The sequence below is a fragment of the Podarcis melisellensis genome (genome assembly GCF_964234715.1).
Source record: "Podarcis melisellensis genome assembly, chromosome: 8".
Taxonomy (NCBI): Eukaryota; Metazoa; Chordata; class Lepidosauria; order Squamata; family Lacertidae; genus Podarcis; species Podarcis melisellensis.
The window spans coordinates 22230026-22254877 of record NC_138540.1 but is presented as its reverse complement, the minus strand read 5'-3'; the positions used below and the strand labels follow the sequence as shown (position 1 = coordinate 22254877).

At 41.3% G+C, this 24852-nt stretch overlaps 1 long non-coding RNA gene across 1 annotated transcript; it reads right to left on the bottom strand.

Annotated features, from left to right (window-relative positions):
• Positions 1–638: 638 nt before the first annotated feature.
• On the bottom strand, positions 639–23400 carry LOC309377002. Its single transcript, XR_014171351.1, has 4 exons — positions 23171–23400; positions 4292–4377; positions 3535–3687; positions 639–753 (listed from the first exon to the last, which is right to left on the bottom strand). It is a non-coding gene; the product is annotated as an uncharacterized lncRNA (long non-coding RNA).
• Positions 23401–24852: the final 1452 nt, after the last annotated feature.

Here is a 24852-nt window from a genome sequence, read left to right as displayed (position 1 = left end):
TGGAACAAATCTGCTTCCCCAAAACAGCCAGTAAATTTTATTTTATTTTCATAGAGGTGGTGGAAGAATGCATGTGAAAGTGTAGTATAAAGATTGCTTGATGTTTAATAAATGGTCTGCATCGCTTGCAAACTTTGAGCAGACAAATCAGGATGATTGCTCAGCAAACAGGCTGTCTAGAAGCAACCAGATTGCAGAAAAGAATGTATACAGAAAGTCAATGTGTAACAAAGCAAGCCAAAGCCACTTACTGTAGATAGATGTCAAATATACAGGACCTAGTGACACACACAAACTCAAATGCAAAAGTATCCACTAGAGTAACTAGCCACTCTGACTAGGCAAAAGCACATTTTCAACCCAAATTAGGCAATTAATATCCAAAACGAAAGAATGAGATTAAATACTCGTAATATTTTTTGGTATGGCGAAGACACTACAAAGGAATCTCATTTGTTTTGCATACTGAATATATTGCTTGTACACCTTTTGTACAGGGAAAGCTGGCACAACTGCACTGAACACATAACAAAAAACCAGCTCTCGCCCTGTCATAAGAGTATTCACTATATGTAATTCAAAGTGCAGCATTCCCTTATAATAACTTTTATCACTTCAAAGTGTTGGTTAAAGCCCAGTTACCTCTTCTTTTGCCTTCTCCTGTGATGCTCAAAATCTCCTCAAAACTCACAATCAGAGTATGTTGTCAGCTGATGTTGTTTCTCTCTCTTTTCCCATTATAATTGCAAAAATCTAAAAATTAATTTAAAAAATTAAAAAAATTAAAAACAATCTGAGTATCACTTTTGCGTCTGCTTTGCCAGGATACAGGGGAGTTGCTGTTGCTTTAGAAATTGTCCTTAAATGATCAGAAAGTGGTTTAGTATAAAATCCAAAACATGGTGATGCATCATATGAATTTACAATCAAATTAGGAGAAAGCAGATGTGCGAGAGAGCATGTCAATTCGCCCAGCAGTTTCCTTGTCACAGATTCATACAAAAAAGTGGGTTTGATGTTTCCTGTTCTCACACTTACCTAATTTTTGATATTTATTTTTAAAGAAACTAAAGCAGAAATACCACCATACCACCCACTTTCTAAGAATATTAATGGTCTTTCTCAAAAACCCATTCTTTGTTGAAACATTTCTACCAATAATTTTCTTTTTTTGCTCATGTTTTAAATTATTTTTACATTAAGGCACACTATAACAAAGTGTACTATAAACATAACTAACAAGAGTATTATTTGCTCTCTCGTGTGCTCTCCCTGGCTTTCAGCAACAACTATAATATATTCCCCAGTTGTTTGTGAGAATGTGGAGCAAAGGACATCCACTTAAAATAAATTTACAGCACCAGCCCAGGATTGCACTCCCTACCCCCACAAGGATTAGATCAGATTCCAAGTCATTCCCAAAGCAGGTCATATATACCAAGCATTTTACTGTCTCTCAGAAATCTACTTCTCCGTTGACCCAGCAGCAGTAACACTGACATTACTTCATTTTGAGGAATCCTTTGGAAGACTGCCATTATTTATTTATTTTTTTGTATTTGTTGTTCTGCAGTTTCTAGGTGGTTTATTAAGAGCTATGAATTCAGTATCTTCTAGGGTTGCCATTTGACTAATCAATATCAACCAAACGACAAACACAAACCTTTGACCATTCAGTATTTAAAAGCTTTAAAAGAAGAAGAAAAAGAATAGTAACAAAAGGAAAGCCATGCCCTCAGTTTGCAGCTAAAGGGGAAACAGCTCTTTTGGCAAAGTAAATGACTCACCTATTTTCAGTGCTTGTGTTTCATATTTCTATAATATATGTTTCTCCACAGGCTTCTGATTAATATTTATTTGAAGTACAGGCTTGTGTCGGCTACACTGGTTGCATACACACCATACACTTAAAGCACATTTAAAATAAGTTTCCCCTACCAAAGTATATTGAGAGCTGTGGTTTGTTAAGGTGATGGGAATTATAGCTCTGTGAGGGGTAAACTACTGTCCCAAGCATTATTTTAGAGAAGACATGGTGCCGGGGGATGTGCTTTAAATGTATAGGTGTGTAAGCAGCCCCAGTCTCTTAGCTATACCTTTTTCAAACATTTCCTCTCTGTGTGGTATTTACTTTATATACTTATTTTGGTGACCCCAAAGGGATCGCCTTCTGTTCTTCTCCTACATAATGAAACAGATGTGTTGCCAGTTGTTATGAGAGCTTATTTGTATATGTTCTATTTTGAGCTCAAAATCTAAGCCACGAGGGACCAGAGATTACCTAAACTTTGCCTCAAGGAGCAATCTTTAAATGATTCCATAAAAGGAGGTACTTGGCTCCCAAAAAATCATTGCTTTAACATTTTCCCCCTTCAGAGTGTGTGTGTGTGTGTGTGTGTGTGTGTGTGTATAAACACATTCACAAACTTATATATGTTGTGTGTGTCATATCTACACACAGATATACAGTTCTGAGGTTGCCACTGCCAAATTTAAAATAAGATTGGGAGATGTTTTCATAAAGCAAAATTTGCCTTAGCTGACAAACATTTTTTAAAATAATATTTATTTTTGTATTAAAAATATTGCATTGTTTATATACTTGTACTTTCATAACAAATTCCCATCTCCCCCCTTTCCCCAATATATTCCATGTGTACATGTCTGTTTCCAAAAAAGATAAGTAAAAGTGAAGGTCATGTGCTGGATTTTCAGAGAGAGCCATGAGTTGCTGGTGTTCTCATTGTTATACTGTCTCTTCTGATGTACTAAATAAACCTGTATCACATTTCCACAAAATAATCTCTGGCTCCCATGTTTTTTAGAGCTTTACTTTGCATTGGTATCTTTTCCATGCGGGAGCTATGCCATACTTAACAAACTTAATATGCACACCTTGCTATTTTATGATTAAGTAAGACCAGGAATAGACACACTTGGCTCTCCAGATGTTTTGGGACTACAGCTCCCATCATCCCTGACCACTGGACCTTTTAGCTAGGGAGGATGGGAGTTGTATTCTCAAAACATCTGGAGGGCCGAGTTTGCCTATGCCTGAGTAAGACCATTACTGCAGATGCTGCCTGTCAGATCTTAACAGTTATTCTGCAAAGGAGGGTTTTTGTTCGCCTAAGTCACAACCAAATTACACTGCCATTAGTGGCCATCAGTGGTGCCATCAGGGCACCTTGGGGCCGGACCAAAGGAACCTCATACACAGCAGAGCTGGCTTGCCACATGTTGCAGTAGGTAAAATAATACACATACCACATTAAGAGTGGGACCTGCTCCCCCCCCCCCATCAAGCCTGTTAAAACCACACTCTGAACTGCACCACTTCCTGACATCTTGGACGGACATAACAGTTTGCTTACCCAATGCCCTGGCAGAAATAACACTGTTCTAGTGGCCAGTTTGCTTGGGACTGAAGAAACAAGCGGGAAAGGACACTCAGATCCCATTTAATGACCAAAGGAACAAAAACCGCCAACTGTTAATCAAGCAAGAACCCCAGCACACGAAGATCAACCTTACCTGAGCTGGGTATCATGGTCAGCACTTTGTTATGGCCTTGAATAACTGACTTCACCTTCGCTTCTGTGTCTTGTCTTTACTTTGTAAGCCTGGTGGCATATCCTGCTTTTCTCTTTTCTATTCATGTGAGCAGCTTTGGGTGATGATAATTGTCTGAAAAGTAGTAAACAAATAAAATACAGGAATACTTCACATTTGCAGCACAGACACCAAGATAAATTTATAGGGACATATGCATGTAATTGCCTGGTTTAAGGCTATTTGGTGATCTTAAGTGCCTGCCAATTATTCAATGTTTATAGTTAACAATTAACTTATTTTGATTCTGTTGTAAAGTGAAGCACAGTTACTATTCATTCTGGTTGGCTAAAATGTCACAAGCCTTCTAATTTCCTATGGGCCATAATAAAACAAGTTCTTATGCATAGCACCTTTTGCATTTTCAAAATGCTTCAAATAATTATCTTGGTAATGCTGTAATCAGGGCTATTAAAAACACAAATCAGTGTTATTAGAAACAAATCCCAAGGAAACAGGTAGCAAATTAACAAGAGAAACAGAGGGAAAAAAGAGAAACATCAAAATGTCAGGTCAAAGGCTGGAATAAGGATGTTTTCAGGTGGTGGTAAAATTTCATCAAGGAGTATGCTAAGTGGATCTTCTGGGGTGTGGAGTTTCAAAAATTAGGTGCCACAACTGAGAAAGCCCTCTTGCATGATCTTGCATGGAAATGGGATATGCATAAAGAGGACAGTACCTTAGTGGATGAATCTGTTGATATGAGAAGAGAAGAGGTGGACAGACAGATGGTAGATTGAGTTCTACAAGTAGATCTAGTATTATCTGCAACAGATTAGAAAGAATTGATTTCTAATTGTTCAGCGATGGCAAAAATGAAAAAAAAAGCTTTTTTTTACTTCTAAATTAGAAAATTCATAGCCTGGAGCCACTCAGTTATATCTGCAAGTTTTCCCTGTTTATACCACATGGGGTCCAGTAGACAGTTGGCTCCATCACCTCCTCAGCCACCATTTTGCACCTGGTTCTAGTTGGTGGACCTCAGAGATTAACATGTTTTGATTATGTTGTAATCAAGAGTCAGTTAGTATTTGTGCTAGTTGGCTAAAACCTCACAAGTCTTCTAATATCCTATGGGCCATAATAAAATAAGTACTTATGCATAACACCTTTTACATTTTCAAAATGCTTAGAATGGTGGGGGGTGGGTTCAAAACAAAACAAAACATGCTTAGAATAATTATCTTAGCAATCAACACAAAAAACCCCGCAACCAGAAGGCAAATCACAATAAAGTAAGGAACTAAGTAGAGCCAAAAGTCTGAAGTCTGCCCCCTTCTGCTTTAAGCTTCTCGCTCCCAACCTTAGGATTATTAAAGTGATAACCAGCACTTTGAACCATGCTCAGAAACTGACCATCAGGAAGTGCAACTGATATAAAAGAGAAGCCCCATTCTCCAGAAAGCTGGCATGAGTGAGATGCTGCATTATATACTAGCTGTAGCTTCCAGATGGTTTGCAGAAGCAACCTCATGTAAAGCATGCTATAGTAGTCTAGTGTCTGTATAATGAAGACATGTCTGATCAAATACTAGGCCCATCTTCCTCCCAAACCTGGGCAGCTGGCACACCATCCACTGCTGAGTAAAATCACTCCTCAGCACAGCTACCATATGGGAATCTAGCAGTAAAGCCAAGTCCAGGCCTGGGGAAGCTCCTTAAATGCTCTCACTGTTCATGCAAAGGGTTACAGTTTAGTAAGCATTACTATCCCCACCTGGGAGAACTAAAGCACTGAGAGACAGTGACTGGCCTACAGCCACCTAGTGAGTTAGTTCCTGGCAAAGGAAAATTTCAAACCCAGAACTAACACTAGGGTTGGGTTGCACGTCTTTGTGTAAGGAGAGTGCGGGGGGGGAAGTGTTGGCGTTTTTGAGGTTTTGCACGTAGCATTTGGGTAGATATCTAATAATTTATTTGGATCTAATCACACACTTTGATAAAACATTCTGCAGCGATAAATACAGACATTGTTGACAATAATACACACCCACAGATTCTAAAAATAAACCAAAAATTTCCCCTCCTCCCTATTTCCTTTGTCTGTTTTCTTCTAAACTGCTGGAACTGTTCATTCATTTTTTTAATGCCTTTTTAATCTCTGAGGTCTAGTTACTCTAGAGCACTGATCTTCAACTGATGGGCCAGGACCTCAAACTTGGTTGCAAGCCAAATTTAAGTGGGTCACACCAGAGAGGCATAACCATCCTTCTTCTTTAACAGGATTTTTTTTTTAAAGGGGAAAGATGGTTAAGTAGAAAGAACAGAAGCGGCTGGAGAGAGACAAGGAAAAAGTGAGAGAGAAGAGGAAAAAACAGATACATAAGGCAGAAAACAGGATTGCATATAACTGGCTGAGGTTAGCAGATAAAGACTGCAATCTGAAGGAGCCTGGAAACCATGCTCAGGAAAGGTTTAAAGAGTTGCATCTGTTAGTCTGCAGAAGAGTTGGTTAAGAGATGATACAATAGGCATTTTCAAACATTTGAAGGGGTGTCAGATGATGGAGCAAATTTGTTTTCTGTTGCTCCAGAGACAGGACACAAACCAATGGGTTTAAAATTACAAGAAAATGATTTGGAATACTGTAAACTTAAGAAATTCTTGGCAATCTAAGCTGCTTGATGGTGGAACAGACTGCCTGTGGGGCCCCTCCAGATACCCTTTTTGTTATGAATTCATGATTGTGCTCATGGCAGAGTTGGTGTGCTATATGTGATCCTGCTTTCAACTGTTGGAACCTGCAAAATTTTTGGGACTGACATACTGCTTCGCTTCCATTCAATGTATGCCCTGGACCTTCTTGCTTAAATCCTGTAACTTTCCAACCACAAATGTTCCAGTTTATTTTTGTCCCAATTTTGTTGCACTATAGTGTAAGAGTGCACTACAATTTGTGAAGGATATTGACAAGTTGGAACATGTACAGAGGAGGACGACCAAGATGATCAAGGGTTTGGAAACCAAGCCTTATGAGGAACAGTTGAGGGAATTGGGTATGTTTAGCCTGGAAAAGAGGGGACTGAGAGGATAGCCATCTTCAAATATCTAAAAGGCTGTCACATGAAAGATGGAGCAAGCTTGTTTTCTCCTGCTCTGGAAGGTAGGACTCAAACCAATGGATTTAAGTTAAAAGAAAGGAGATCCCGACTAAACACCAGAAAGAACTTACTGACAGTAAGAGCTGTTTGACAGTGGAACAGACTCCCTCAGGAGGTTGTGGACTCTCCTTCCATGGAGGTTTTTAAGCAGAGGTTGCATGGCCATTGTCATGGATGTTTTAGTTGAGATTCCTGCAATACAGGAGGTTGGACTAGATGACCCTAGGGCAGTGTTTCCCAACCTTGGGCCTCCAGCTGTTTTTGGACTACAACTCCCATCATCCCTAGCTAGCAAGACCAGTGGTCAGGGATGATGGGAATTGTAGTTCAAAAACAGCTGGAGGCCCAAGGTTGGGAAACACTGCCCTAGGGGTCCCTTTCAACTCTACAATTCTGTGAATCTATGATTCTATCAGGGATACTGTAACAGTGGATTTCCTGCCTTGGCAAGGGATTGAATTAGATGACCAACTCTGTGATTCTATTATTGATCTTTAGGGTTTAATTATCAGAAGCAGACTAAATTACAACAGAATAAGTAAGTCTCATACAAAGTTGCTTGTTCTGTATATCCTTTTCAAATGATACTTCTCTTGCTGGCAAATTTTGGTTACCGTATTTTTTGCTCTATAAGACTCACTTTTTCTCTCCTAAAAAGTAAGGGGAAATGTGTGTGCGTCTTATGGAGCGAATGTAGGCTGCGCAGCTATCCCAGAAGCCAGAACAACAAGAGGGATCGCTGCGCAGCGATTCCTCTTGTTGTTCTGGCTTCTGAGATTCAGATTTTTTTTTCTTGTTTTCCTCCTCCAAAAACTAGGTGCGTCTTGTGGTCTGGTGCGTCTTATAGAGCGAAAAATACGGTAGCTTTCTTCAGAATTGCACGAAAATATATAGCATTGTGCAGGGTACATACAGCACTGATAAAATTCCTATCAGCATGGGATGGATCATAAACTACTACCATGTGAAAAAAAATGCCAGAGAGAAAGACACACAATTTCAAGTGACTAGAGTTTCTCAATCCAAAGCTGGCAAGTCTGAATTGCTGACTATCTCCAGTCCATGAGAAAGACACCATCAGATGATTTATGAGGGTGGTATTTACCACTAACATGTGTGAAATACATTAGGCTACTATTCTAACAGGTGGAAGGTAAAAGGCTGCATGTGGTTAAGTGGGTGCTTGTATTTAGGAACATCATCCCAGTGCCAAGGCACGTCTCCCAGACTGTGTTTTGTTTGCCGTCATCCATCGATAAAGTTTGATAGTCAGGAGGCATCAGCAAGTGGGGGAAGAGAGTATTACAGACTATGTCATTCTATGCTTTGAAAAGTAAAAACAGTGTGCTGAAAGTGAGACAGCAAATATGCAAGGGGGTAAATTTATGCCCTTCAGAAGCACTCATGAGAACTGAATTCAATGTTAAAGTCAGCAGAAGGCATGTGAAAACATGCACTTAGGCTGCGCTATCTGTACAACTGGCTTATATACAGCTGAGGAACAGTAGCTTATGATTCTTTCAGTATTTCTATGATCAACAACCAAATACTAACCCTTTTTACTTAGAAGTAAAAGCCTTAATTCCATGCAAGCAAATTGCATCGAAAACTGTATGGGTGATCTACTTGAACACCATGGTTTCATGTGAAACAAATCATTCCACGAGTTGCTCATAGCAGCAGGTGGCAAAGAAATATCCCTTATAAGTTATGGGACACTTGGATTGTTTTTTAAAAAAAACTTTGCTATAAAGAAGTGTGGAATTAGTGCGGCAAAGCCCATGCCACATTTCACAATCTGTCCATGTCAGCATTCCACTCAAATTTTCCATGCAGAAGCTTAGAAAACAAAAGCTTCTCAGCTGGCTAAAACCAATTTTTTAGGCTGCAATTCTATACACATTTGCTAAGGAGTAAGCCCAGTGAGGACTTTCTTCTGAGTAGACACAAACAGCATTGCACTTATCATGCTCAGTTGTAACCATGGTTATCTATGCAATGCATAACCAGTGTGAAAAGAGTGTGTCCTCAAACTGCATTATGGATGGGTAACCTTTGGAACTCCAGATGTTGTTGGATTCCAACTCCCTTCAGCCCAAGCAAGCCAGATGACAAAAGATTTTTTATCCACATCCTTAGATAAATGATTTCCAAATCTGTTCATTTAAAGCAGTGAAGGGGGACCTATGGCTCTCTATATAGCCCATATTCTCTGCAGGCTAGAGCTGACAGAAGTTGAAGTCTAACAGCATCCAGAAAGTCAAAGCTTCCCCACTCTCCCGATGTCCAGAGTAAAACAAAATTTCCTGAAATACAATAAAAGTCTTCCCTGTGATCATAGCACAAAGTGAAGATCAACACACCCATCCCTGCCCTGGCCAGACCCAACTGGTTATTATGAACTTTCCAAAACCAAGGTAATCCTTTGAAGAGTCTGCAGTAAGGTACAATGTCTTATGTCCTATTGTGATTTCTACAAGCAACCAAAAATACCCGTAAGATGGTGAATTATGATGATCATTTATATATTTATATGCCTTCGGGGGTACCAACTTGAATAAAATATGGGGGGGGGGCAGGTAAACCCCACCCTGCATAATTGATCATAAGATGTGGCACACACTCACCGCTTGAATGGCAATGCCCATCAACTTTAGGATGGGGCCTCAAATATTTTACTGGGGGTGGAAGGGACCCTGGCCCCTAGGAGCCGGCTCCTGTGTATGCCACCAGTGTGTCAGCTACTTTAGAGTACAAGAGGGCAGACTCCTGCCTCAAGAAGCTTGCAATCTAAAGTTCAACACAAAGGAAGCAAAACAGGAAGAAGAGCAAAGTGGAACAGGACTAAATACAAAAGCAATGTATGGTTGTTTAAGGGCCAATCCACACTTGGCAGCAAAATCCTGACTTCCATTGCTCATTGGGTCCATTAAGGGTATACATCAACAGCAAAGGCAGCCATTTTAAATTCAAAGTATTTATTTATACCAGTACCTTATTCCCGCTGTAGAATTATATAAGTACTTCAGTGGTGCCCAGCCATGTGTCCTCTCCAGTAACAAAGTCAGGAGTACATGCAGATTTGAAATATGGTAATATGTTGTTGTTGTTTAGTCGTTTAGTCGTGTCCGACTCTTCGTGACCCCATGGACCAGAGAACGCCAGGCACCTCTGTCCTCTACTGCCTCCCGCAGTTTGGTCAAACTCATGCTGGTAGCCTCGAAAACACTATCCAACCATCTCGTCCTCTGTCGCCCCCTTCTCCTTGCGCCCTCCATCTTTCCCAACATCAGGGTCTTCTCCAAGGAGTCTTCTCTTCTCATGAGGTGGCCAAAGTACTGGAGCCTCAGCTTCACAATCTGTCCTTCCAGTGAGCACTCAGGGTTGATTTCCTTCAGTATGGAGAGGTTTGATCTTCTTGCAGTCCATGGGACTCTCAAGAGTCTCCTCCAGCACCATAATTCAAAAGCATCAATTCTTTGGCAATCAGCCTTCTTTATGGTCCAGCTCTCACTTCCATACATCACTACTGGGAAAACCATAGCTTTAACTATACGAACCTTTGTTGGCAAGGTGATGTCTCTACTTCTCAAGATGCTGTCTAGGCCTGTCATTGCCCTTCTCCCAAGAAGCAGGCGTCTTTTAATTTCGTGACTGCTGTCACCATCTGCAGTGATCATTGAGCCCAAGAAAGTAAAATCTCTCACTACCTCCATTTCTTCCCCTTCTATTTGCCAGGAGGTGATGGGACCAGTGGCCATGATCTTCGTTTTTTTGATGTTGAGCTTCAGACCATATTTTGCGCTCTCCTCTTTCACCCTCATTAAAAGGTTCTTTAATTCCTCCTCACTTTCTGCCATCAAGGTTGTGTCATCTGCATATCTGAGGTTGTTGATATTTCTTCCGGCAATCTTAATTCCGCCTAGGGATTCATCCAGCCCAGCCTTTCGCATGATGAATTCTGCATATAAGTTAAATAAGCAGGGGGACAAAATACAGCCTTGTCGTACTCCTTTCCCAATTTTGAACCAATCAGTTGTTCCATATCCAGTTCTAACTGTAGCTTCTTGTCCCACATAGAGATTTCTCAGGAGACAGATGAGGTGATCTGGCACTCCCATTTCTTTAAGAACTTGCCATAGTTTGCCGTGGTCGACACAGTCAAAGGCTTTTGCATAGTCAATGAAGCAGAAGTAGATGTCTTTCTGGAACTCTCTAGCTTTCTCCATAATCCAGCGCATGTTTGCAATTTGGTCTCTGGTTCCTCTGCCTCTTCTAAATCCAGCTTGCACTTCTGGGAGTTCTCGGTCCACGTACTGCTTGAGCCTTCCTTGTAGAATTTTAAGCATAACCTTGCTAGCGTGTGAAATGAGTGCAATTGTGCGGTAGTTGGAGCATTCTTTGGCACTGCCCTTCTTTGGGATTGGGATGTAGACTGATCTTCTCCAATCTTCTGGCCACTGCTGAGTTTTCCAAACTTGCTGGCATATTGAGTGTAGCACCTTAACAGCATCATCTTTTAAAATTTTAAATACAGTGGTGCCTCGCAAGACGAAATTAATTCGTTCCGCAAGTCTCTTCGTCTTGCGGTTTTTTCGTCTTGCGATGCACGGTTTCCCATAGGAATGCATTGAAAATCAATTAATGCGTTCCTAGGGAAACCGCCTTCAGACCAGGTCCGGGGACAGTCTGTCCCCGGACCTCTTCTGAAGGCTGGGGGGCGGGGACAAGGGCTTTTCTTCCCACCCCCAGCATTTTAAAAAACCTGGGACAGCGGAGGACTTCTCCGCTGTCCGGGGCGATTTAAAAGCCCCTGGGAAGGCAGGCAGGGGGGACAAAGACTTTCGCCCCCCGCCCGCCTTCAGAAGGTGTTCCTGCCCCCCGCCCGGCTTCGCAGCAGCGCTACGAAGCCCGGCGGCTGGGGCAGGTGTTCCCGCCCCCCCACCCCGCTTCGGAGCAGCGTTCCGAAGCGGGGTGGCTGGGGCAGGTGTTCCCGCCCCCCCGCCCGGCTTCGCAGCAGCGCTACGAAGCCCGGCGGCTGGGGCAGGTGTTCCCGCCCCCCCACCCCGCTTCGGAGCAGCGTTCCGAAGCGGGGTGGCTGGGGCAGGTGTTCCCGCCCCCCGCCCGGCTTCGCAGCAGCGCTACGAAGCCCAGCGGCTGGGGCAGGTGTCCGGGATCTCTTTTGAAGCAAGCGGCTGCGGAGAGACGCGATCTCCCCGCAGCCGCTTGCTTCAAAAGAGGTCTGGGATCTCTTTTGAAGCAAGCGGCTGCGGAGAGACGCGATCTCCCCGCAGCCGCTTGCTTCAAAAGAGGTCCGGGATCTCTTTTGAAGCAAGCGGCTGCGAAGAGACGTGATCTCCCCGCGGCCGCTTGCTTCAAAAGAGGTCCGGGATCTCTTTTGAAGCAAGCGGCTGCGGAGAGACGCGATCTCCCCGCAGCCGCTTGCTTCAAAAGAGGTCCGGGATCTCTTTTGAAGCAAGCGGCTGCGGAGAGAAGCGATCTCCCCGCAGCCGCTTGCTTCAAAAGAGGTCCGGGATCTCTTTTGTTTTTTTTTTTTCATGCATAATCTTTATTGTTTACAAAATCAAAGTAAAGAGCAAATTATTACATTTCTTTACATTATCTTTGAAATGGTGACTTCCTTCAGTCTTACCACAAATCGTCCTTGTTCATAATAAACATTATTTCTGCATTCCTTTGTTTGTAATGCCATTAAACTATCTCATTTATGCATTTCCTTTGAACATTACCCTTTATCTTTTACAGAGCATCTTTAAAACCCACCAGAGTTATCTGATCCTCTGTTAGACTTTCCAGATATCTTGTAAAACTTTCCCAATCTTTGATAAACCTCTGATCTTTGATGTATCTAATTTTTCCTGTCAACCTGTCCAATTCCACATAATCTAGAAGTTTTGATCGCCATTCCTCCCGTGTCGGTATAGCCTCTGATTTCCAGTTTTTCGCTATTAGGACCCTTGCTGCCGTTGTTGCATATTGAAACAGCTTGTGATCTTTCTTCTTAATCTCTCTACCTACCAGACCCAGCAGGAACGCCTCCGGTCTTTTACCAAAAGTATATTTTAGCATTTTCTTCATTTCATTGTAAATGCTTTCCCAAAACCCTTTAACCTTTTGGCATTCCCACCACATGTGGTAGAAAGTCCCCTCCTTTTCTCTGCACTTCCAGCATTTGTTATCGGATCCGTACATTTTAGCTAATTTTACAGGGGTTAAATACCAGCGATAAAACATTTTCATTAAGTTCTCCTTTAATAGTACACAGGCCGTAAATTTGATATGTTGGTTCCAGAGTTTCTCCCACTCTTCAAAATAAATATTACGACCCAGATCTCTGGCCCAATGTGTCATTACTGCCTTAACTTCCTCGTCCACTAGATTCCATTCCAGTAATATTTTGTACATTTTGGACAAAATTTTTGTATTGTTCTCCAAAATCTCGGTTTGGAATTTAGAATTCTTATCCGCATATCCTTTCTCTTTTACATCTTTCCTGAACATTCCGTGTATCTGATGGTAATGCAGCCAATCAAACACATGGGACTTAACCTGGTCATACGGCCTCAATTTCCACTTCCCTTCCTCCTTCGTTAATAGTTGTTCATAGGTTGCCCATTTGGTTCTCTTATCGCTCTTTTTAACCGACATGACTTCTAGTGGTGACAGCCATTGTGGTGTTTTAGGTTCTAAGACATCTTTATACCTTTCCCACACTTCCATCAGAGGGCCCCTAAAAATGTGATTCCCAAAATCTTTATGTACTTTCTTCTTCCCATGCCACAGATAAGCGTGCCACCCGAATCGATTGTCATGGCCTTCCAAGTCTAACACTTCTACCTCTTCTAATTTTATCCAAGCTTTAACCCAGCACAGGCATGATGCCTCAAAGTATATTTTCAAATCTGGCAGGGCAAAGCCTCCCCTTTCTTTAGAATCCGTTAATAGTTTAAATTTTATTCTCGGTTTCCTCCCCTGCCAGATAAATTTGGAAATCTCCCTGTGCCAGGTTTTGAATATCTTTATGCCTTTAATCACCGGGATGGTCTGGAAATAAAATAGCAGTCTTGGAAGTACCGACATTTTAATCGTGGCTATTCTCCCCCAGAATGACAGTTTGAGTCTACCCCACGTTTCTATATCCTTTTTAACTCCTTTCCATGCTGTTTCATAGTTGTTTTTAAATAAGTCTATGTTCTTTGACGTTACCCATATGCCCAAATATTTCACTTTCTTAGTCACTTCTATTTCTGTTTCTCTTTGTAGTTCCTCAATTTTATCTGCTAGCATGTTTTTAGTTATTATTTTTGTTTTCTTTTTATTCAATTTGAAGCCTGCTACTTCCCCATATTGATCGAACTCCGTCAGAACTTCTTTTATTGAATCGAGTGGGTCTTCTATTGTTACGACCAAGTCGTCCGCAAAAGCCTTAATCTTGTATTCGTGTTGGCCAACTCTGATTCCTTTGATTTCTTTGTTGTCTCTAATAGAGTTTAATAATACCTCTAATATCATTACAAATAATAGTGGGGACAGCGGGCACCCCTGTCTTGTACCTTTGCTTACTATCAGTTCCGTCGACTCCACATTGTTTATTATCAGTCTTGCTCTTTGTTCGGTATAAATTGCTTTTATCCCATTGTAAAATTCGGTGCCCACTTCCATGTATTCTAATTGTTTCAACAAGAATTCCCAGTTTACATTGTCAAACGCTTTCTCGGCGTCGACAAATAACAGTAAACCTTCTTTGTCACATCTGTCTGTTAGGTATTCTATTATATTGATAACACTCCTTATATTGTCTTTCATTTGTCTTCCTGGCAAAAAGCCGGATTGATCTTTGTGAATACTTTCTACCAGAATAGTTTTTAGTCTCCTTGCCAGGACTCCTGAAAAGATCTTGTAATCTATATTTAACAAAGAAATCGGTCTGTAATTTTTGATTTGTTCTGGGTCAGAGTCTTGTTTGGGGATTAGTGTAATCAGTGCCTCTTTCCAAGTCTCTGGTATTTCTCTTTCCTTAAGGATATTATTCATCACTTCTTGTAATGGGTTCAACAGGACCGATTCCAACTCTTTATAATATTTGCCAGTGAACCCATCTGGGCCTGGGGCTTTCCCATTTTTTAAATCTGCTATTATTGCTTTAATTTCTACTGTCTTAATTGGGGCGTTCAACTCCTCTTTTGCTGCTGTGGTGATTTTATTGATATTTTTGGATTTTAGGTATCTCTCTATTTTTCTCGTCATATTCCTTCCTGTATTTTTAAAGAGTCCTCCGTAGAAGTCCGTGAAGGCTCTCCTTATTTCTTTTGGCTTGTTTATCTCTTCTCCTTCCACCACTATCCTATTTATTGTGTTCTGTTCCTTTCTTTTTTTCAGTTGCCACGCTAGAAGCTTCCCAGATTTATTGGCATATTCAAAATTCCTCTGTCTCAATCTTTTGACTTTCCATTCTACCTCTCTGTTTATCAACATTGCGTATTGGGATTGTAATACTTTAATGTTTTCTTTTATTTTCTTGTTTTTTGGATTTTGACTTAATTTCTGTTCGTTCTCCTCTAATTGCTTTGCGATTTCTTTTTTCCCCTTTTCCCTTTTTTTATTCTTAATTGCACTCTGTTGAATAAAGAAGCCGCGCATTACCGCCTTACCAGCATCCCAGACCACCTTTATTTTTGTGCCTTTGCCTACGTTTTCTTCGAAATATTCTTTTAGTCTATTTTGGGCCTTTTCTACTATCTCTTGGTCATCCAACAGATAGTCCTTGAGCTTCCATCTGTTTAATCTGCTTTCTTGCCCTTTCAGTTCCATTTTTACTGGGTTATGGTCTGAAATTGTTCTGACCTGTATCTCTACCTTTGTCGTTCTTAAGACTAATGCTTTCGAAATCCAAATCTGATCGAGTCTCGATAGCGACTCATTAGGTTCTGAGAAGAAAGTGTATTGTTTTTCCAGGGGGTATTTGTATCTCCAAATATCTACTAAATTACAGTTTTGTACCAGGGAAAAAAAAGTTCTAGGTAACTTCCCCTCTTTGCTCTTAGTATTCCTTTGCCTATCTCGCTCTAACAACACCACACCATTCATATCTCCTAGTAATATAATTTTCTGATCTACGTAGTCCAGCAACTTTTCTTCGAGCCTCCCATAAAACTCTGATTTGTTATCGTTGGGGGCATATATTCCCACTATTATTATCTTTTCTCCCTGCCAGTTGATTTGAGCTGCTACTATCCTTCCTTCTTCGTCTTTGAATAGTTGTTTCGCTTCGATTTGTTTGTTAATATAGATAACTACCCCCCTTTTTTTGCTCTGGTCTGAGGATACAAATTCATTTCCCAGTCTATGGTTAATCAGAACTCTTTTGTGTTTCCTCGCTATATGAGTCTCCTGGAGACAGATAATGTCTAGGCTTTCTTTCTTCAAAATATGTTCAATTTTATTCCTCTTTCCTTTATCATTCATCCCCTTAACATTCCAGCTGTACACTTTCAACGCCATTTTGGTTTAATTTATACAGAGGAAGAGGAGAAGTTGTTATTCTTTTTAAATTTCCTCTTCCGTCGCTCCCTCCTCTCCCCCCTCCCCTCCCTGGTTCTTCTCTCCCCCCTCCAGATCCCCTCCGGCGCCCTCCTCCTCTCCTCCACTCTCCCCCCTTTGCGGTTTCAGTTCTTTATATTTCCTTAAGAACTTATCTGTTTCTTCTGGATTCGTCAGTTTTTGTCTTTTACTCTTATATACGAAAGAAATGCCCTCGGGAAACTCCCACTTAAACTCGATGTTATTCCTTTTGAGTATCTGTGCCAATTCTTTATAGGGGTCCCTACGTTTTAGAAGTCTAACTGGGATATCTTTAAAAATCACTATGTTCATCCCTTCAATGACTAACCTTTTCTCTCTGTTCTTTTGAAGGACCCTATTTCTTATTTCTCTATCCTTGAACACAATTAGGCAGTCTCCTGGAAATTTTTTGTTCTTTAATGTCTTAGTTTTTAGTCTGAAAGCCGATTGCACTGTCTTTCCAACCTCCTCTATTGGAACCTCCAACCAGGGGGCCAATTCTGCTATTATTTTCTCTTTTATATTTTCTCCCGGTGTTTCGGGTATGCCTCTCATCCTAAGATTAGACTCTCTTTGTCTTAATTCATTCAGTGCAATCCAATCTTTCATGTCCTCTTGGCTTTTATTCAAATCCAGAATCTCAGCTCTTATCTTTTCTTCCTCTCGTCTTACCTCTCTCACTTCTGCTCTTGTCTTTTTCAAACCTTCCTCCACTGTCTGTGTCCTCCTAAATACCTCCTTCAGCTGAATCTTTAATTCATTAACTGTTTCGTCTAGCTTCTTATCTACTTCCCCAATTCTGTATTCTAGTTGACCTAACTTACACTCTACATTCTTCTCACTCTGTTTTATCTCCGCAAACATTCTCAGAATCTCTGCTCTAAAGTCCCCCTCTTGTTTTGATCCTTTTCTTTCCACTGGTGTTCCTCCTTCTGGTCTTTTCCCGGTATTTGACATTCTTGGTACTAGATTAGATCAGTACTTAGTGCTTAATACAACAGACAATATGGATACAACAATCTTAGCCTGGAACTAATTTACCCTGATTAACTCCCCCCGCAGTTTTTACCAGTTTTTTTGTCTGTCCTTATTCCTTTTCACCTATTCGTTGAGGATATTTACAAAAACCCTTAGGTTAAAGTTCAAACGTCTGAGACTTCAAACGTCAGCCGATGGGGGTGTATCTCCAATCAGCGTAAATAGTTCTTTAGAGAATTGATGGAGGATCTAGGGTTTCTTAGTCAATAGTCCAAACCCCGTTCTACCTGTGAGAGGTTAGATGTGTGGGGAAGGAAGAGAAAAAAGGAGGAAGGAGAGAAGGAAAGGAAAAAGTTAAAGGGAGAAGAAGGAAGAGGGAGGGGAAAGAAGGGAATAAAAAATAAAAAAAGTAAAGTAAAAGAAAAAAGAAAGAGTGGGAAGTGGAGAAGGTGGAGAAGGTGGGGGAGAGGGAGAAGTTACTGGATTAAGGTATTTTGTTGCCTAATTAAAGTGCAGTGAAGGGAAGAGGATTGAATCAAATTACTGAATTCCGCATGCGATATTACTTTGACCACAAGGTGGCACTCTCTGTCACTTTTTGGCTTAGTTCGCCGTATAACTTAATTCGATGATTCAGAGATTCGCTGCATAGGAAGACCTCGGCACAGACCCAGAACGCGTCGAAAGATCCTGCGGTGCAGAGTAGCAACGCTGTATCTGCGTGGCGTCTCTGTCGCTGTTTAGTCCGTTAGGCAAACTCTTCACACAGGCAGTCCTGGAGTCTGACCACGTAGGTGGAGGGCAGCTTCCCGGCTCTTAAACAATCCACGGAAATCGCGAAAAGCGCAAATGAGGTTGAGTTGGGCAAGTCAATTTCGTCGATTAACAATTGGATAAGAACACAGTCACAGAGTTGCTGGATCAGGTTAGCTTGAGCTGCTGGTTTTTTTGTTTTTTTTTTGCTTAGTCGCTAGCCCGTTCTGCTTCCGTTAATGGCGCCGATACCGTCCTTCTCTTCCGCTTTCTGCTGGGTGTAGCGCAGTCTAGTTATTGTTTCCCAGCGCTCCCTTTAGGCTATTTAGATTGTTCCAATTCAGTAACTTCGTTTTCTGTTCCCTGTTTAAACGCCTCTTTCAAAAGAGGTTTGGTGTTTAGCAAGTATGTCTTTCAGGGAAACAATGTAATCTCTGGTGGTAACTCCAGCCTTTTACCCTGCTCTGCCGTTTCACTGCATAGCCTTCAATTCCTGATAAAGACAGAACCCCTGTAACTCCGTTTTTTCCCCGGTGACGCTCCGCTTCCAAAGTTATTCAGCCTTTAAATTGTTCGTCTCCGGGTTACTTTTGTTTGGGAACGGGGCGCTAATCTCCGGCGAGAATAGGGCTGTCCTTGATAGGAGGGGGGGAGGAAATGGCTGCCTTGGACCTGCTGCTCAGCGCCGCTGCTCTCTTCGCCTTTTACAAGGTTACCTGACAGTGAAGCGAGCTGCGTCCGGTCTCTGCTGGCTCCCTGTATCTCCGGACACCCTCCGGACGTGTATCTGGGGTGCTCTCGCCCTTTGGCACCCCCTTTTTCCCCTCCTTACCGGACCGGGTTTGCGCTCTGCCAAAACCCTTCTCACGCCGAAGACGCGCACCGCCGGAAGTCCGCCCCGGGATCTCTTTTGAAGCAAGCGGCTGCGGAGAGACGCGATCTCCCCGCAGCCGCTTGCTTCAAAAGAGGTCCGGGATCTCTTTTGAAGCAAGCGGCTGTGAAGAGACGCGATCTCCCCGCAGCCGCTTGCTTCAAAAGAGGTCCGGGATCTCTTTTGAAGCAAGCGGCTGCGGAGAGACGCGATCTCCCCGCAGCCGCTTGCTTCAAAAGAGGTCCGGGATCTCTTTTGAAGCAAGCGGCTGCGGAGAGAAGCGATCTCCCCGCAGCCGCTTGCTTCAAAAGAGGTCCGGGGGCAGCGGGAAGAGCTGCCCCCGGACCTCTTTTGAAGCAAGGGGCGGTGGGGAGAAGCGATCTCCCCGCCGCCCCTTGCTTCAAAAGAGAAGACCCGCTGTCCCCGGGGCAAGCTTCGTTTTGCGAAGCAAGCCCATAGGGAAATTCGTCTTGCGAGGCAACTCGAAAACGAAAAAACCTTTCGTTTTGCGAGTTTTTCGTCTCGCGAGGCGTTCGTCTTGCGGGGTACCACTGTAGTTCAGCTGGAATACCGTCACTTCCACTGGCCTTGTTATTTGCAGTGCTTTCTAAGGCCCATTTGACTTCACTCTCCAGGATGTCTGGCTCAAGGTCAGCAACCACACTACCTGGGGTATACGGGACATCCATTTCTTTCTGGTATAATTCCTCTGTGTATTCTTGCCACCTCTTCTTGATGTCTTCTGCTTCTGTTAGGTCCTTTCCACTTTTGTCCTTTATTATGGAAATCTTTGTACGAAATGTTCCTTTCATATCTCCAATTTTCTTGAACAGATCTCTGGTTCTTCCCATTCTATTGCTTTCCTCTATTTCTTTGCATTGCTCGTTTAAGAAAGTCTTCTTGTCTCTCCTTGCTATTCTTTGGAAATCTGCATTCAATTTCCTGTATCTTTCACCATCTCCCTCGAATTTTGCTTGCCTTCTCTCCCCCGCTATTTGTAAGGCCTCATTGGACAGCCACTTTGCTTTCTTGCATTTCCTTTTCATTGGGATGGTTTTCGTTGCTGCCTCCTGTATAATGTTACGAGCCTCCATCCATAGTTCTTCAGGCACTCTGTCCACCAAATCTAAATCCTTAAACCTGTTCCTCACTTCCACTGTGTATTCATAAGGGATTTGACTTAGATTGTATCTTACCGGCCCAGTGGTTTTTCCTACTTTCTTCAGTTTAAGCTTGAATTTTGCTATAAGAAGCTGATGATCTGAGCCACAGTCAGCTCCAGGTCTTGTTTTTGCTGACTGTATAGAGCTTCTCCATCTTTGGCTGCAGAGAATATAATCAATCTGATTTCGATGCTGCCCATCTGGTGATGTCCATGTGTAGAGTCGTCTCTTGTGTTGTTGGAAAAGCGTGTTTGTGATGACCAGCTTGTTCTCTTGACAGAACTCTATTAGCCTTTGCCCTGCTTCGTTTTGATCTCCAAGGCCAAACTTGCCAGTTGTTCCTTTTATCTCTTGACTCCCTACTTTAGCATTCCAATCCCCTATGATGAGAAGAACATCCTTCTTTGGTGTCACTTCTATAAGGTGTTGTAAGTCTTCATAGAATTGGTCAATTTCAGTTTCTTCAGCACCAGTAGTTGGTGCATAAACTTGGATTACTGTGATGTTAAAAGGTCTGCCTTGGATTCGTATCGAGATCATTCTATCATTTATGAGATTGCATCCCAGTACAGCCTTCGCCACTCTTTTGTTGACTATGAGGGCCACTCCATTTCTTTTACGGGTTTCTTGCCCACAGTAGTAGATATGATGGTCATCCGAACTGAATTCACCCATTCCCGTCCATTTTAGTTCACTGATGCCCAGGATGTCAATATTTATTCTTGCCATCTCATTTTTGACCACCTCCAAATGGTAATATAGCCCTGTGCAAAACAGTAACTTCTCTGACCTAAACTTCAATCTGCAATCCTGTGCACACTTACTATGAAGTAAATCCTATTCCACTCAGCGGTTCTTTATTTTGAAAAACTATGAATAATATTGGCCTACAGGTTGCACACCCTAGTCTTTAAAAAGTCAACATTTTCTTGCATACGAACAATGGAACAGGTTAAATAAACTGAGATCTATCACTATGGCTGTGGTACTATGTACACTTGCTTCTGAGTAAAGATGCATATAATTAGGATGTATATAATCACCTCTTTCTGACTCAAAGAATGAATCTCTCTATAAAGCAGTTAGCACAAGAATCTGTGTATGTTATCTAGCCTATCTTGGAGGACTCCTGTTAGCAGCTGGCAGAAGTCGACACCAACTTTGTTCTGCAATTAAAATAAACTCCCTAGGACTCTCTCAGTAGACCATACAAGAGCCTACGGTGCATGTATAGTGCCATATCAGCCTTAGTGGAAAGACAAGAACAAAGAACCATAGCAATTCCCACTGATAAATCTAGAAGCACAGCTGAATAATGAACTCTTCCCCCAACTCCCACCCCAAGTGTCTAACATTTCCTTCAAAATCCCCACTTCCCCTGTCTTTCCCCAATGCTTCAGCAGTGGTACCCCTATCCCCATTAAGTTCTCTAATTCTTCACAAATGCAGTGAGCTCTTATTTAATGCCACAGCTGTTGGAGAGGAAATCACAAATAGCAGAAGGTGGATTAGTTGATAATGTACCAGTTCTTCCTCAGCAAATGCTGACACCTGTGTTTCACATGCTGCCTTTTCTGGCCCTCCCTCCTCGTCTACCAATGAAGTATGTATATAGTATAGTAATTGTATTTTTAAAAGATTAAAGCCAAGAACGGCAGACATCAGAGGTAGTAAGCAGTGGTATCAGCAATTATGATACAATTTTTTTAGTCTCTAGAATTGTTGGCTTTCAGGCAACGTGTTTTCCATGGCTTGGGACTATGGAGTTTAGCCAATGTTAATCCTTCTCAGTGTAGACTCATTAAAATAAATGGGAAGGTATAACTTAAGCACATTAATTTTAATGGATCTACTCTGAGTATTACTTAGTTGGCTACAACCCTATCACACAAAACATGACATATCCTTGCATTACATTTGAGTTATGTTGCTTATTTCTTTAAGAAGGGATATTGAGAAAGACAGGCAGAGATGCTGTTAATAGCAAGGAATCCCACTCAGTATTTACACATTTGCTTGGCACTAGAGTGTTAAATATGTGATAAATGGAATGTCAATTGTTTCAACCTGATTTTTATTATTATTCATTTCCATTCTTTATATTTCACCACACTTGATCACAAAGTGGTTTATATAATCAATAAAACAATCGATCACTCAAAATAATACAGTATTTAAAGCAAACAAAAACCACAGGTCAAAATGTAAGCTCTATAGTCACCCACTATCTGCATTTATCCAGAAACAACTGGAAACGTTTTTGTTCACTCAAGTTTTCCCAGCTGAAAGAACAGGTCTGTGCCACAGGTGTTTGTTTAGTATTGTTTTTAAATTTATTTGCTGATATGTAACTGGTGGGTTATTGTTGTTTTTTGCATTTTGTAAATAGCCTTGTGACATAGGTATGGAAAGCAATACCACAAATTATGCAAACTACAACTTACTTAAAATGCCTGCTGAAATAGAAATATCTTTGTCAAGTACCTGAAGTTTAAAAGGAAGGGGGGCCTGAGTGATCTCAGTGAGGAGGTGGTTCCACACAACATTTTTAAAATAAAGAAAAAGACGTGGGTGGGGTGGGGTGAGCTGAGATTCATCTGTGCCAAAGCCCACAGTGGTGAACTGGGCTTTTATGGGTTCAAATGATCTAATCCTTGCTTTAAAAATGAACTCTCCACCATAGGCATATGAGTTTTGCAAGTTAGCTATAGCCAAAATAAGAATGCCATTAAAAGTCTAAGATTTTAGAACTGCAATTTAAATTGAAATGAAATTTAATAATTTTAAAAACAAAATCAACCATAGAGTTTCACAAGTGTAGCAGAGATGAAACACTTTTTCCAGGCCCATTTTACTTTTCTGAGCTTCTGATATGACAACCAAGTTCATGACCTTTTGAAAAATTATATCCAGAACTGTTAATTCTGTTAATTCCCAACAACTTACTGAGAGCTGATAAGAGACAAAAAGAGTTAAGATATAGAAACATGTTGAAATATATACAGTATTTAAAATACTTAATGTGTTTGTGGACCACAACAAATTAAGCAACACATTTGGACATGTCTCTTGCAATAAGCTTAACATTTTCTTCTACAAAAAATTGCTACCTCATTTCCTGATGTTAGGACTTCTTTTATCCTTTTACTTTCATGTCATGTGTAGACTTGAAGTTTTGCTACTCTTTTTCTACCTTGAAATGGAGGAGAAACAAATGTTTACAAATGCAGACTCAAATAGTAGGAATAAACCAAGCATTCATCTTTCAGTTTCACTGTGATTTTTCCAGTATGATTTCTGCTACACTGCATCTGAGAACTGTTCAACATACTGTATAGGCAGAAACAGCAGTGAGCAATTACTCTTCCCCTTGTGATAGGGTAGCCATGTACTCTTTGAAGGGGTGTCAAGTCTAGTTTAAAGATATGAAAGAACCCAAAGGGAAGAAGGGGAATTAAGGTTGCCCATCAACAGTCAGCATACTTTTGTAGTCTCACAGGTCATATTATATTCTAGGTATTGTATTTCCATTAAAATTGTACTGTAATAATTATTTCTAATATTGCATCTATACCTATAAATTAGCACGTGCAAATTTTAAGCATATATTTGTTTTCTTTTGGGGTAATGCATAAAATACTACAAAACAAATACATGCAGTGCAGGTAAACCCATGTGTGCTATACATGCGACTATACACATATTGTTGATGTCTGTCTGTCTCAAGAGACGATGGAGTGTGCCTCTGGGAGTGAAGCCAAACCACTGGAGAATCACAGCGCCTACTGTGGCTACAAAGATGAGTAACTTGTAACTACTACCTCTCACGTTGTTTTTGCTGCATTAGCAGCACCAAAGTGACCTCTCTGGGGCGCAAGCCTGGGCAGGGTGTATGAAGGTTCTGGGCTGCCAGGATGACTTCGTTGATGTGGTCCAAAGGAAAGGAAAGCAATACGTTTGGAACCAGCTTGGCTGCAGGAGTTGCCAGAAGGAGGGCATACAAGGCACCATCCAACTGTCTTAGGGACTGCACTCTGGATTTGTGCAGGGTTTACTCCTTAGCCTTTATTTCTCCCAAATATGTCCCACAAGGCAGCAGGTACAGATTTTTTTCCTTGGGATTTAATCCCAAAGCCTTTCTCACAAATGAGTATACCACAAGACAGTGGAGGTTTAGGATCAGTTTTTTCCACATACACATAAATGTGAAATAAATATTAATTCCCCAAAATTAAATCCATTTACTAAAATGTTAATAGAATACTGTACGCTCAAGAAGTATTTTCAATAATTTGGTGCCACCAAGTGGTAAATAACTACATTCCAGCTTGCAGACAGTGCTGTAAAAAAAGGTATGAACTAGGAGGAAAACACTTTTCATTTTTGTTTTTACAGCTGCAGTTTTGAGGCAATGAAGCAATTATTTCCTGCTGTTGGACTTTTCCTTTTATGCTTTCTTAATGTTCATGCCATGTGTAGACTTGGTTAGGGTGACATTCATGAAGAGCAATCTATGAACTGTTTCTCAAACTCAATGCAAAATCTGCAAATCAAATTTAAAGGTTTGTCCAGCTGTATGAAAACATTAGTCAAGCTGATCTCATTGATTCACCACTTCAGATATTAACTGAAACATGAAAAAAGATGGAAACCCCTTAAAAATATAGTCTGCCCAGAGACTCAGAGCTGTAAGAATGTTTAAAGTTCTTAAATTTTCTCAGCCTTTTCCTCCATCTGTGCAGAAACTCCCTTTCTTGAGACATTCCCACCCAAACGCTTGCTAAAGTAAATG